The following is a 12,982-nucleotide window of genomic DNA, read 5'->3' as shown; positions in this document are numbered from 1 at the left end:
ACGAGTTGGCATGGCTTCTACCACACCAACTAGATTTTGCATTTGTGAGAATTACACCTGCATAAAATAATCAAGAGATGCCAAATTAGTATGGCATTTCCATTGAAAGAATACTAATAATTTCAACCAACCAAATAGACATTGTGAATCAATAATTCCCAGAGTCATACTAGTTATAGCAATATTTTGAGTAAGAAAATGCATTCTAATAATAAACACACATTTAGGAACCCAACAATTCCTAAATTTCTACCCAGACTTAACCATCTAACCTACTAACTATATTATTAGTACCCTTCCACCCCCATAACCTCATGACCATTCTTTCCTACTCTTATCATAAATAGTTCCATCAAAATAGCTCAAGTCCATACTAAATGTCTTAATGATTGAGTTTCTATATATAGTTATCTTATTTAGACTCCCTTACTTTGACTTTTAGTAAAATTGCTAAATCTTAGAGATAAATTGTAAGATAAGCACAAGAATTGAATATGGATCCATCTTGTTGAATTGGTTTCAAAATAAATAGCATGGAATCAAGTTTATTACCATAAAATCTACTCAAAATAAGAATGAAAAGAAGTACCTATAACCTTACTTTTCTCTCTTCTTTGCATTGAGCTAGTGCAACATAGAGTGGCTTGCTGACTACTATTTTCCCATTCATATCTACAAGCTACATATAGAAACTTACAATCTTAACACAAGAGATACTTATACCTCGAAATGCTTCATCAAGAGTTGAGAAGGCCACAAAATCAGAGCCCCAAATATAACATTCAATCAATACAATCACATAAATATGACTTATTGATGATAAAATTGAAGTATTAATAGTTTATGACCTAATAAATTTCCTTCAACTTTAAAGAAATAGTATTGAATCTAAGCCTAAAATCGTCCAACCTAAACATTAGGCAATCTAAAAATTACAAAAATATAAAGAAGTTTCTGATATGGTTATACATGAACAAAAACTAAAGAGAATTTCTAGCTTGAGAATAATGATGATTAGAGTTTAGTGCGTAAAATATCAATACTCATTGTATGACCAAAGTTCATCCTTCAAGTATCATGCATGTCCATGGTTGAATTTTGCAAGTCTTCAAGCACTCACCTTTTTTTCCATAGTTCATCATATTGTCTCTTTCAATCATCACGTTCCAAAGTTATGTTATTGAGTTCTTCAACCTATTCACTATATAAAGTAGCCTTCCTTCGACACCTAAGAGATTATAGAACTTAATAAAATTTATGTACATCAAAATCTTTGAACATTATAAGTAAATGAAAACTTACGATTTTTTTATTTATATTTTTTCAAGTAAAAATTAGGTAAAGACTTTTACTATTGTACTGAGGGTGGACTTGGAATTTTCATCCTTGAGTTTCCAACTACATTTCAAATTTTTCACTAAATAATTATTTTGAACCAATAAACTACATATGGAAAAATAGTTTTGGATATAATTGTTCAAATGCATATTGTCTTTGATGTCACACAAATTTCATATCAATCATCAGATAGAGTCTACCAAGCTCAGAAGGTTAGCAAGGAAAAGGACAGAGTCTACCAAGCTTAGAAGGTTAGCAAGGCAAAGGATAAAGTCTACCAAGCTCAGAAGGTCAGCAAGGTAAAAGGATAGAATCTACCGAGCCCAGGAGGTTAGTAAAGAAAACTTGCAGTATCTACCAAGTAAACAGTTCTTACCAAGCTAACTCAGTCATCAAAGAAAATGTGGTAGAAATAGTTCTTACTGAGCTAACTCAGTCATCAAAGGAAATGTGGTAGAAATAGTTCTTATCGATCTCACTCGGCCATCAAAGGAAATTTGGCAGAAGCACTTCTTATCAAGCTCTCATGAAGGAATTGAGTTGTTACTGAGTAAACTCGGTAGCCAAAGGATTTTACATATATTTGCAATGTTAATCAAGCCAAGAAGGTTAACTTAGGAAATTTATGTAAGTAGTATTTACCAAGCAGGCTTGACTAGTAAAGGATTTCATTGTTTTATGAAATAATGTTTATTTGTTTAGAGTAATATTTGTAGCCAATTGATGTATGGTTTATTGGTAAATGTAACGTGTAAATGGGCCAACTTGACAATCTAAATGGTATAATTAAGAGGTCAAGTTGCAAATTCTAAGTGTGAAGTGGAAGGGTGCATGGAATTAATGTGATATGAAGACTAATTATTGTGGAAGAAAATTTAAAGGATGATCAGAGATCATTGAGGAGCAGCAAAGCTATATTTGATCAAAGAGGATCTAATGATGCTAAAAAAATTCCTATAGTCAGCAAATTTAGTTTCATCTTGTTCAAGTCAATTCATTTTTGCTTTCTAACTATTGTAGCAATGATTTTAAATCTCTTAATAGAGTTGGTTTAACAACCATTTTGTAAATCCTCTAACAAGGTGATAGTTCAATTGAATTGTTCTAAAGACCTCTAGCAAGGCCACTCCTAATAGGGTGATTAAATCCTCTAATAGAGTCACACCTAATAGCATATATTGTAACCTTTAATAGGGTTGGCTCCTAATAGGGCTCACTTCAGAAGAGTGAAAAATGGGTGACTAGTTACTTGGTGGTTTTTCCCATATTTGGTTTCCACGCTAAATCTAGTGTCTCTTGTGTTCATTTTGTTTTCAATTACATGCAATGTTTTCTTGAAGATAAGTAACAGTTTAATTTACTGAGTTATAACATTTTTTGTTATGTTTATCGAGTATCAAAAGTAACTGGATCTTTAAGACATCTAAGGGATCTATGGATTAATTTTTTTAAGTAACTGATTCACCCCCCTCTTAGTTACTCTACCTTTAATTGCAACAATTGGTATTAGAGCTTTTGGTGCTTACAGGAAAAGATTTCAAGGATCTAAGCTAAAGATCAGGATGTCTTACAAAAGGGAAATTCCAAGACTTAATAGGGACAACTTGTCAGCATGGCAAGGATTGATGAGGCTTCATCTAGTTTCTATTGGTGATATAGGGCTAAAGTACCTCGATGAAAAATATGAAGAACCTTCTGGTACATTATCTGTCAATGATATTGCTGAAAAGAAGACTCACAAAAACATGATGATAGATATAGAATCTACTTTGAGTTATGAAGAATTTGATGACATCAAGGATTGGAAAACTGCCTTTGAAATGTGAAAAAAGTTGAAACAGATCTATGGAGGAGATGATAATGTGAGAAGAGCCAAAGCAGAAAGTTTGAGAGGACAATTTGATCAAATGAGGATGAGAGAGGATGAAAACATTGCAAAATATGTTGAAAGAGTTAAAGCATGTGTTATTGCAATCAAACCATCTGAAGAAGATATCAATGATGAGATAGTTATAAGTAATGTTCTTAGAACTCTACTTCCCATTTATGCAATCAGAGTCTCTACAATTCAAGAAAGAAGATGTTAGGAAAATCATAAAATAAATTTAGAGGCCATAGTTGGAAGATTGATTGCATTTGAGATAGACAACTATGAAAATTATGTTCCAACTATCAAGAACATTGAATCAACATTTGAAGCCAACCTTTCACTCAAAGAAAATGGAAAAAAGATGAAGGATCCACAATCAGATAGTGATGAAGAATTAGAACAAAGTTCAGACAGTGATCTTGAGGTGGTTGAAGCTCTACTAGCAAGAAAATATTCAAGAGGAAAAGGGAAATACAAAGGTAAGGTTCCTCTAATCTACTTTTCTTGTGAAGAAATTGGACATATTGTAGCTAGGTGCCCAAATAAGCAGAACAAAGATGAAAAGAAAGCTCACAAGTACAATGGAAAGAAAGACTTCAAATCATTCAAGAATAAAGGTAAGAAAACATGTTTCATGGCTAAATATTCTAATGATTTTGATGATGAACAAGAAGATGAAATTGTCTACATTGTTGTGAAATATAAATCTGATAATGATGAAGAAATGACACTCATTTCTCATGTGAGCAGAAATGATATATGGATCATAGATAGTGGTTGTTCTCATAACATGACTAGTGATAAAACTAAGTTTGAATACTTTGAAGACTATGATGGTAGCAGTGTAAGATTTGGTAATAATGAACCTTGTTGTATAAGAGGAAAAGGAAGAATCTCACTAACCAAGGAACTTGTATGTGATAATGCATATTGGGTAGAAGGACTAAAGGATAATTTGTTGAGTGTGGCATAGCTACTCAATAATGGACTCAAAGTAGAATTTATACATGGAAAAGAAAGATTGCTAGATGGCAAAGGAAAGCTGATTGGATCAGGCACTCAAACAAAAGGTAACTTATTTTATCTTTAACTTGGTGAATGTTCATGTTTCATTGCTCAAATTGAAGAAAGTTGGTTATGGCATAAGAGGTTATGTCATGTAAACTTTGACAACTTGATAAAGATCAATAGATTTAGGAAAGTAAGAGGTATTCCTAACATAAAGAAACTTGAGGTTGGTCTATGCAAGAATTGTCAAATTGGTAAAATGAAAAAGACTAGTTTTAAAAGCAAGAACTATCAGACTGAAGAAGTTCTAGAAATTGTGCATATTGATTTGTGTGGACCTATTAGCATTGGAAGTTATATTGGTGAAAATTCTTCATTCTATTTGTTGATGATTATTCAGGAATATGACTATCATGTACCTAAGAGAGAAATCAGAAGCATTTCAAAAGTTCAAATGGTATTTGGTCAAAGTAGAAAAGGAAACAAGCAAAAGACTAAAATGCTTAAGGTCTGATAGAGGTGGTGAATTCATTTCACATGAGTTCAATAACTTTTGCATTGAAAGGGGAATCAAAAGATGGGTTTCAATGCTTGGAACTCCTGAACAAAATAGAATAGCATAAAGAAGGAACAAATCTATCATGGATTGTGTGAGAACCTTAATCATTGAGAAAGACATTGCTATCAAATACTGGAAGGAAGCTATCAGCACTGCAGTTCATACCTTGAACCAAGTATAGCTGAAAAATGACTCATTAAAAACACCCTATGAGTTATGGTATGGCTAAAAACCCAATGTAAGTTAGCTAAAAGTATTTGGAAGAAAATGTTATATTTTGAAAGAATCTAGAAAAAGTAAATTTGATGTAAAAAGTGATGAAGGAATATTTTTGGGATACTCTTGCAAAAGCAAAGCATATAGATGTTTGAACTTATCTACTCACAAAGTCATAGAAAGTGCACATGTGAAAGTTGATGAGTTTGCAAAAAGGAACCTAAAGACTACATAACATTTGTTTACATGAAGCCTGATACAATGCCAAGTATACCTATTAATCAAGAATATTCAACTCTAGAGTCTTCATTAACTGAGTCACAACAAGTTCAAATTAATTCAATACCTACCAAGCTACAAGAATTTGAGTTGCAAACAGAAGCTACTGAGTTAGCATCTAGTAAGCCAAACCAACCAAAATCAAAACTAGAAGTTGAGACACAGAAGGACAACAATGCAAGTCATTCAAGAGGCAAGGAGCCTGTGTTAGCCAAGTATGTCAAAAAACATCATGCACCAGATCAAATCATTGGAGATAAATCAAAAGGAACAATGACAAGAAGTAAGTTGAGACACAGAAGCTACTGAGTTAGCATCTAGTAAGCCAAACCAACCAGAATCAAAACTAGAAGTTGAGACACAGAAAGAAAACAATGCAAGTCATTCAAGAGGCAAGGAGCCTGTGTTAGCCAAGTATGTCAAAAAACATCATGCACCAGATCAAATCATTGGAGATAAATCAAAAGGAACCTAGAAATGTCAAAGATGCACTAGAAAATGAAAGTTGGATTGAAGCTACGAATGAAGAGATAGAACAGATAGAGAAAAACAAAACATGGACTCTTGTACCTAGACCCAAAGAAAAGAATGTGATTGGAACAAAGTGGGTATTCAAAAATAAACTAAATGAAGATGGTAAGGTATCAAGGAACAAAGCTAGACTAGTATGCAAAGGATACTCTCAAGAAGAAGGTGTAGACAGACTTTTGATCCTATTGCAAGATTGGAAGGTGTCAGAACCTTACTTGCATATGTTGCATTCAAAGGATACGAAGGTTATCAGATGGATTTCAAGTCAGCATTTCTCAATGGCATATTGGATGAAGAGGTTTACATTGAACAGCCTAAAGGTTTTATTGATCTAGACAAGAAGGACATGGTGTGTAAATTGTATAAAACATTATATGGTCTGAAGCAAACCCCTAGAGCATGGTAGGAACAATTGCATAACTATCTTATTCATATTGGTTTTCAAAGAACTAATGACAATAGTAGTTTGTACATAAAGGAAGGACCAGATAATAAGATTTTTTTGGCAGAAATATTTGTAGATGATACTTTGTTGACAGGAAATGATGATCTTTGCAAAGAATTTTTAGAACAAATGAACAAGGAATTTGAAATGTCAATGTTTGGTGAAATCAAATTCTTTGTTGGTCTTCAAATTCAACAGAATAAGAATGACATCTACATTACTCAATCTAAATACATCAAGGAGATACTAAAAATATTTGATATGGAAGACTACAAACCAATTGGGACTCCTATGTGTACTAGATTAAAACTTACCAAGGATGATGAATCAAAGGAAGTGGATTAGACATTATATAGATCTATGATTGGAAAGTTGCAATATGTAGTGCACACAAGACCAAACATTGCCCTTGCAATAGGAATTGTAGCAAGATTCTCAGCAAAACCAAAAGAAAATCACATGATGGCATTCAAAAAGATCATGAGATACTTAAAAGGAACTGAAGAATATGGATTATGGTATAAACTTGGAGGAAATCTTGATTTAAAGGTGTTCACTGATGTAGATTGGGCTGAAAATATTGATGACAAAAAGAGCACAAGTGGAGGAGCTTTCTTTCTTGGAAAAAGGTTAGTTTCTTTGACAAGGAAGGAGTAGAATTGTACATCTCAATCGACAACAAAGGCTAAATATGTTGCACCAACAGTAAACTACTCAAACATTGTGTGGTTCAAACAATTATTGGAAGGTATGAAGAAAGAAATGAAAGAACCTATTGTTATGTTTTGTGATAACACAAGTGCAATTAACATCTCCAAGAATCCAGTGATGCATTCAAAAACTAAGCATATTGCCATAAAGTATCACTTTGTTAGAGAATTGGTGCAAGAAAATGAAATAAGATTGGAATATGTCCATACAAAGGAACAAATTTCTGACATATTCACAAAGCCTTTACCTAATGATGCATTCTTGTATCTAAGAGGTAATTTAGGAATCATTCCCCTATCTGAAGCTCACTAAAATACAGTTCTAGTGATGCATCAACAGAAATAGAATTGAAGATCTATCAATTGATGCAGCAAACTAATGAAGACATTGCATATGAATCAGTACATCAGGTACAATGTTATTAAGTTGTTTTGAGTTGTCTTTGGCATGTGTTGTCAAAGAGGGAGAATATACTATCATATCTTTTAAAATTTATAAAATAATAAGAGTTTGTGCAAGACAAAGAGATTATTATGAAAGGAGTTTGCTATATTTGAAGAAGAAAGTAAAGTATTCTATTAGTAAAAGACTTGTTTTCAAATTTCATTCTGCTATGACATGTTGTGTTGCTATCAATGCCAAATAGGGAGATTGTTGGATACAATTATTCAAATGTGTGTTGTCTTTGATGTCACATAAATGTCATATTAGTCATTAGATAGAGTCTACCAAGCTCATAAGGTTAGCAAGGAAAAGGACAGAGTCTACTGAGCTCAGAAGGTCAGCAAGGCAAAGGATAAAGTCTATCGAGCTCAGAAGGTCAGCAAGGCAAAAGGACAGAATCTATCGAGCCCAGGAGGTTAGTAAAGAAAACTTGCAGTATCTACTGAGCTAACACAGTCATCAAAGGAAATGTGGCAGAAACAATTCTTACTAAGCTAACTCGGTCATCAAAGGAAATGTGGTAGAAATAGTTCTTACCGAGCACATTCGGTCATCAAAGGAAATGTGGTAGAAGCAGTTCTTACCGAGCTCTCATGAAAGAATTTAGTTCTTAACGAGTAAACTCGATAGCCAAAGGATTTTATGGATATTTGCAATGTTAACCGAGTCAAGAAGGTTAACTTAGGAAATTTTTGTAAGTAGTATTTACCGAGTAGGGTCGACCAGTAAAGGATTTCATTGTTTTATGAAATAACATTTTTTTTTTTATAGTAATATTTGTAGTCGACTGATGTATGGTTTATTGGTAAATGTAACATGTAAATGGGCCGACTTGGTAATCTAAATGGTATAATTAAGAGGTCAAGTTCTGAATTCTAAGCATGAAGTGGAAGTGTGCATGGAATTAATGTGATATGAAGACTAATTATTGTGGAAGTAAATTTATAGGATGATCAAAGATCATTGAGGAGCATCAAAGCTATATTTGATCAAAGAGGATCTAATGATGTTGAATAGAGACCTGTAGTTAGCAAATTCAGTTGCATCTTGTTCAGGTCAATTCATTGTTGCTTTCTAACCATTGTAGTAGTGATTTCAAATCTCTTAATAGAGTTGGTTTAACAACCATTTTGTAAATCCTCTAACAAGGTGATAGTTTGGTTGAATTGTTCTAAAGACCTCTAGCAAGGCCACTCCTAACAGGGTGATTAAATCCTCTAATTGGGTCACATCTAATAGTGTGTATTGTAACCTTTAATAGGGTTGGCTCCTAACAGGGCTCACTTTAGAAGAGTGAAAAATTGGTGACTAGTTACTTGGTGGTTTTTCCCATATTGGGTTTCCACATTAAATCTAGTGTCTCTTGTGTTCATTTTGTTTTCAATTACATGCATGTTTTCTTGAAAATAACTAACAATTTAATTTATCGAGTTACAACATTTTTTGTTATGTTTACCGAGCATAAGAAGTAACTGGATCTTTAAGACATCTAAGAGATATGTGGATTAATTTTTGTAATTGATTCACCCCCCCCTCTTAGTTACTCTACCTTTAATTCCAACAAATAGATGGTACAAGAATTTACTCTTGTATAGAGTCCAAGCTTGGCTTTAACTCCTTTAATTGAGCCTACAATAAAGCTACTTCTTGAGTACTCTTTCAAGGGTACTCAATTCAAGCAATTGTTTGTTTCCTAGTGTTGTTTGAAGAAAATTAGGATCAATGCCTTCAATTCAAATTACAAAAGGACAATAGCACCACAAAAATTTATCAGCATATTAGTATCTATTAAGAGATTGATTAAGGTTCCAATCCCCACATCAAAATAAAGCATACCACAATTTGATAGTCATTCCAATCCCCATATTGGAAGAGCGCAATTCACAATTTGGCAGGCATGCATATGTAATAACATGCCCAAAACTAGGGCTTTTGCATTCCTAGAACTGGTCAAGGTCCAATAATGTTCCCATTTACCCATAAATCAATGAAAAAGGTAGATAAATGACTTTAGATCTATTCACAGGGTTTGACTTGGTAAGAAGAAAGGAAATCCATTGCTCAATATGATGTTCAAGTTCTTTGCTTAGTTCTTCTAACTTTTTACAATACCCTCGGCCCTTTGCTTCCTATTCTTTAGACATCTTATTTACATCTTCTAATTTGTATTGCACATCAACTTGTAAATGAAGCATATTTTTTATTCAGTTAATAGCAAAACTATTTGATCATGCATGAACTATCTATTTCACTAAAATCATGTATTTTTCCCATCCAAGGCTTTCGAACACTTTATGTGATTTTGTCATTTAAACTAAGGCGAAGACCGCTTGCCTCTCCTGATCGTAGCTCATCCACAACCTTTTTAGTTCATTGTATTCATTCTCGTCTTTCTCTACCTCTTCATTATGTGCATCTAATAGCTATAGAGTCAAATAGTCAAGCCTCATAATAGATGGGAAAAGAACTCATATATGTGAATAGAAGACTCAAGACTATCCTAAATAAAAAAATTCAAAACATAAAAATGTTAAAACCATATGAGAAAATATCCATCTATATAAGCATGTATATCAAACTGGGAAAGACATAAACAAAAAACTCATAGAAAAGTAAAACCTCTTGTGTCTTTTTATAGTTTTCTTGCATCACAAGTGATTTTTGTTCAATCTCTTTAAAATCGGTTGTTTTTTCCTCTTTCTCAATGACAACTCTTTCTTTTTCTTTTGTTGACTCCTCGATAGCTTTCTATAATTTTTGTATAGTTTTCTTTCCTATGGTAATCTGAACCTTACAAAAATTTATTTATGTGCTTGACTTGTCAATATCCTACTCAAATGATGTAGACAATACAAAATTTTGCAAATCAAACAAATAAATTTAGTAAATTTAGCATAGCCAAAAAACACACTAATGGTACTTACACTCTGCAATTTTGCAGCTTTAGATTTTTGCTTTTGTAACTTTTCTCCTTCTGCATTCTCCATCTATATGAAATTAGTTTTGAATTTACTAGAAATGGATTGTAATAAGGAATGCTAGCCTTCCAATTTCATGAGATCTCATGTACATTGACTCAACATGGATTGAACAAAAATCCTATCATGCTCATGGGCTGTGAGGCAAATAAGTGCTCCAAGGATTGATTAAGGAGGATAGTCAACCTCCAAGGTGGGTTGAGGCATGTAATGGACCAAAGATCATACCATATTCATGGACCAAGAAGTGTATGAGTGTTCTTGAGCCAGAGGGTCTTATCAAGTACACCACACAGAGATGGATGAATAGAGAATCCACCCATGTTCTCACAATACAAAGAAAACCATCCTTGAGATTTATGTTTAGAAAAAATTTCCAATAAATTTTTGACATTGATCACTCTTTAATTCTTACAAAAATGGCCTTGTCATTGATGCCAAAATATATTTAGACAAGTATGGCTATGATTCAAGGACATATTATTATCCATAACATCAATTTCTCAAAACCAATTGTAAGGCAGTTATGTTTATATCCAGCAAGGGATACCATCTAACCTGCAAAATTTGTGAAGCATTTTGCATGTAAACATATTAGAAAAGTAAAATAATGCTCAACTCCACTAAACATAAAACATGGTCCAAAATGTCTTGCTTTGGCAAGTACCTAGATCAGTCTCTCCTTGGGCTACTTTGCTAAGTATTTAAGAGAACCACAAAGCTCTAGTAGAAAGTATCCTCTATTTACAATGGTTGACCCTGAACTGCTAGTTATTTTCTCTGTAGCCAAGATCATTGATCTAGTTTTCTTTGAAACATGAGACCATTTTGGTCAACATTCTCCCTAGGTAGGCCAAAATGGGAACTGCATTTTCAAAAATTAGATTTTCTGAAAACACTTCAAAAACTTTCAAGAAAATGAAATTGATATTATAAAGCCAAATTATGCAACCTTTGTTGGCATCTTCCCCCCCATGCCAAAATGGGAGCTCTAGAGTAGGTCATGGACATCAATCAAAGTATGATGAAAAGACTATTATCATCAAATAATTTTTATTGTTGGAAATGCAATGATTGATACATATGAAAAATACAAAAGAATAGACAAGGAAAATTATTCTTCAAATTGATGTCATCTAATGGAAATCCATGATTGTGGGATATGCAGTAAATGGATATATTAAATATACATTGTTCGAACTTGAAAAATAAATTTTTTTGGTAATGGTAGCTATTAGATACATATGCAAAATACAGAAGAACAGACAAGGAAAATTATTCTTGCTTTAAAGTGATGTCATCTCATGGAAATCCATGAATGTGGGATATGTAGTAAGTAGATATATTAAATATTTGATGTTCAAACTTGTAAAAAAATGGAATTGGTAATGGTAGCTGTAAGGAAACATTTCACTACTTCTTTAGGCTGCTTCTATGTTGTGGTAAAATGGCACCTTGGGAACACGGTATGGACATCAAGAAAAGCATAGAGGTTAATGGTGGAAGCCCCCTCTCCAACCAGCAGAATCCTATCAAATTTGCAACTGTGCATCAAGATGGCCTAGAATGGGAAGATCTCTATAGAAATTTGGTGCATAAAGAACCTATAGTCAGCTCATATTTAAACCAATATCAAGATTCTAGAACATCTCCACATCTCAAAAAAAATAACATCTAGAATAAATTTTTAAGGTTCAACATTCTCAAAACCTCCAAATATTTTGTAAATAAATAAAGCTATTGACTACAATAGTTTGAATCAAATTTTCCTAATCAACAACACTATAAATCTATTCCCTTCACCCTCAAAACACCCTTTAATGTGAACAATCCTAAAATACAACTTATTATATATTGTTTGGTGCATTTACATCCTCAAGGAAATCAAAATTACACACATCTTACATTGATTAAATCTTCATCTCTTGTGCATTTTTTTCAAACAATTTTAGCACCTTCTATATGTTCACATTTTGATGCCTTCTAACTTAGTAGTACTTACATATTCTAATATATTCACTTTTTAATTGTACCTTGATGAACACTGATACCATGTCATAGAGCTCCCATTTGGCAAATGCACTGTAAGGATGCTACAATTATAAAGTGGGTCAAGTATATGTATTTTTGTGCTTTCTCCACTGTTTGGATTCTTGTAAGTTGAGCATTAATCCTTTTAAGTCTAATTATTTTAGGCTTTTAATTTTTCTTTAGTTTTTATATGGTTAATGATGACATTACTTTCAAATCAATGGCAGCTATGACTATGTGAAATGGATAGATGTAGCAATAGTAAGGCAATACTTATCGTAGTTTATGGCCCTAGTGTAAAAGTAAACATGTTGATCACACTATCCCAACTCTTTATAGGAAGCAAACATTAGAATTTTGAATGATATGGTTTTGGCTAATGTCAAAATTTTTGCCCCATATATCTCTTCACTTAATTTAGGCTAGCTATTTATTATTATTTTGATTTATATAAAGGAGGTTGCCTTCCCTGTCAATAATACACACATATTCATATGCAAATACATATACAGACATATATAATACTCATAAGTATGTACATATAGATTAATTACATATATAGAATAAATTGT

General features: G+C 32.8%; 1 pseudogene; it reads right to left on the bottom strand.

The window, feature by feature from the left end:
* Positions 1-848: 848 nt before the first annotated feature.
* Positions 849-10,388, bottom strand: LOC149548004 (structural maintenance of chromosomes protein 4-like; annotated as a pseudogene).
* Positions 10,389-12,982: the final 2,594 nt, after the last annotated feature.

This window comes from Cupressus sempervirens, chromosome 7 (assembly GCF_028749045.1).
Source record: "Cupressus sempervirens isolate cs-2001-9-10 chromosome 7, ASM2874904v1, whole genome shotgun sequence".
In the NCBI taxonomy this organism is placed as follows: domain Eukaryota; kingdom Viridiplantae; phylum Streptophyta; class Pinopsida; order Cupressales; family Cupressaceae; genus Cupressus; species Cupressus sempervirens.
This window is presented reverse-complemented; position numbering and strand designations above follow the sequence as displayed.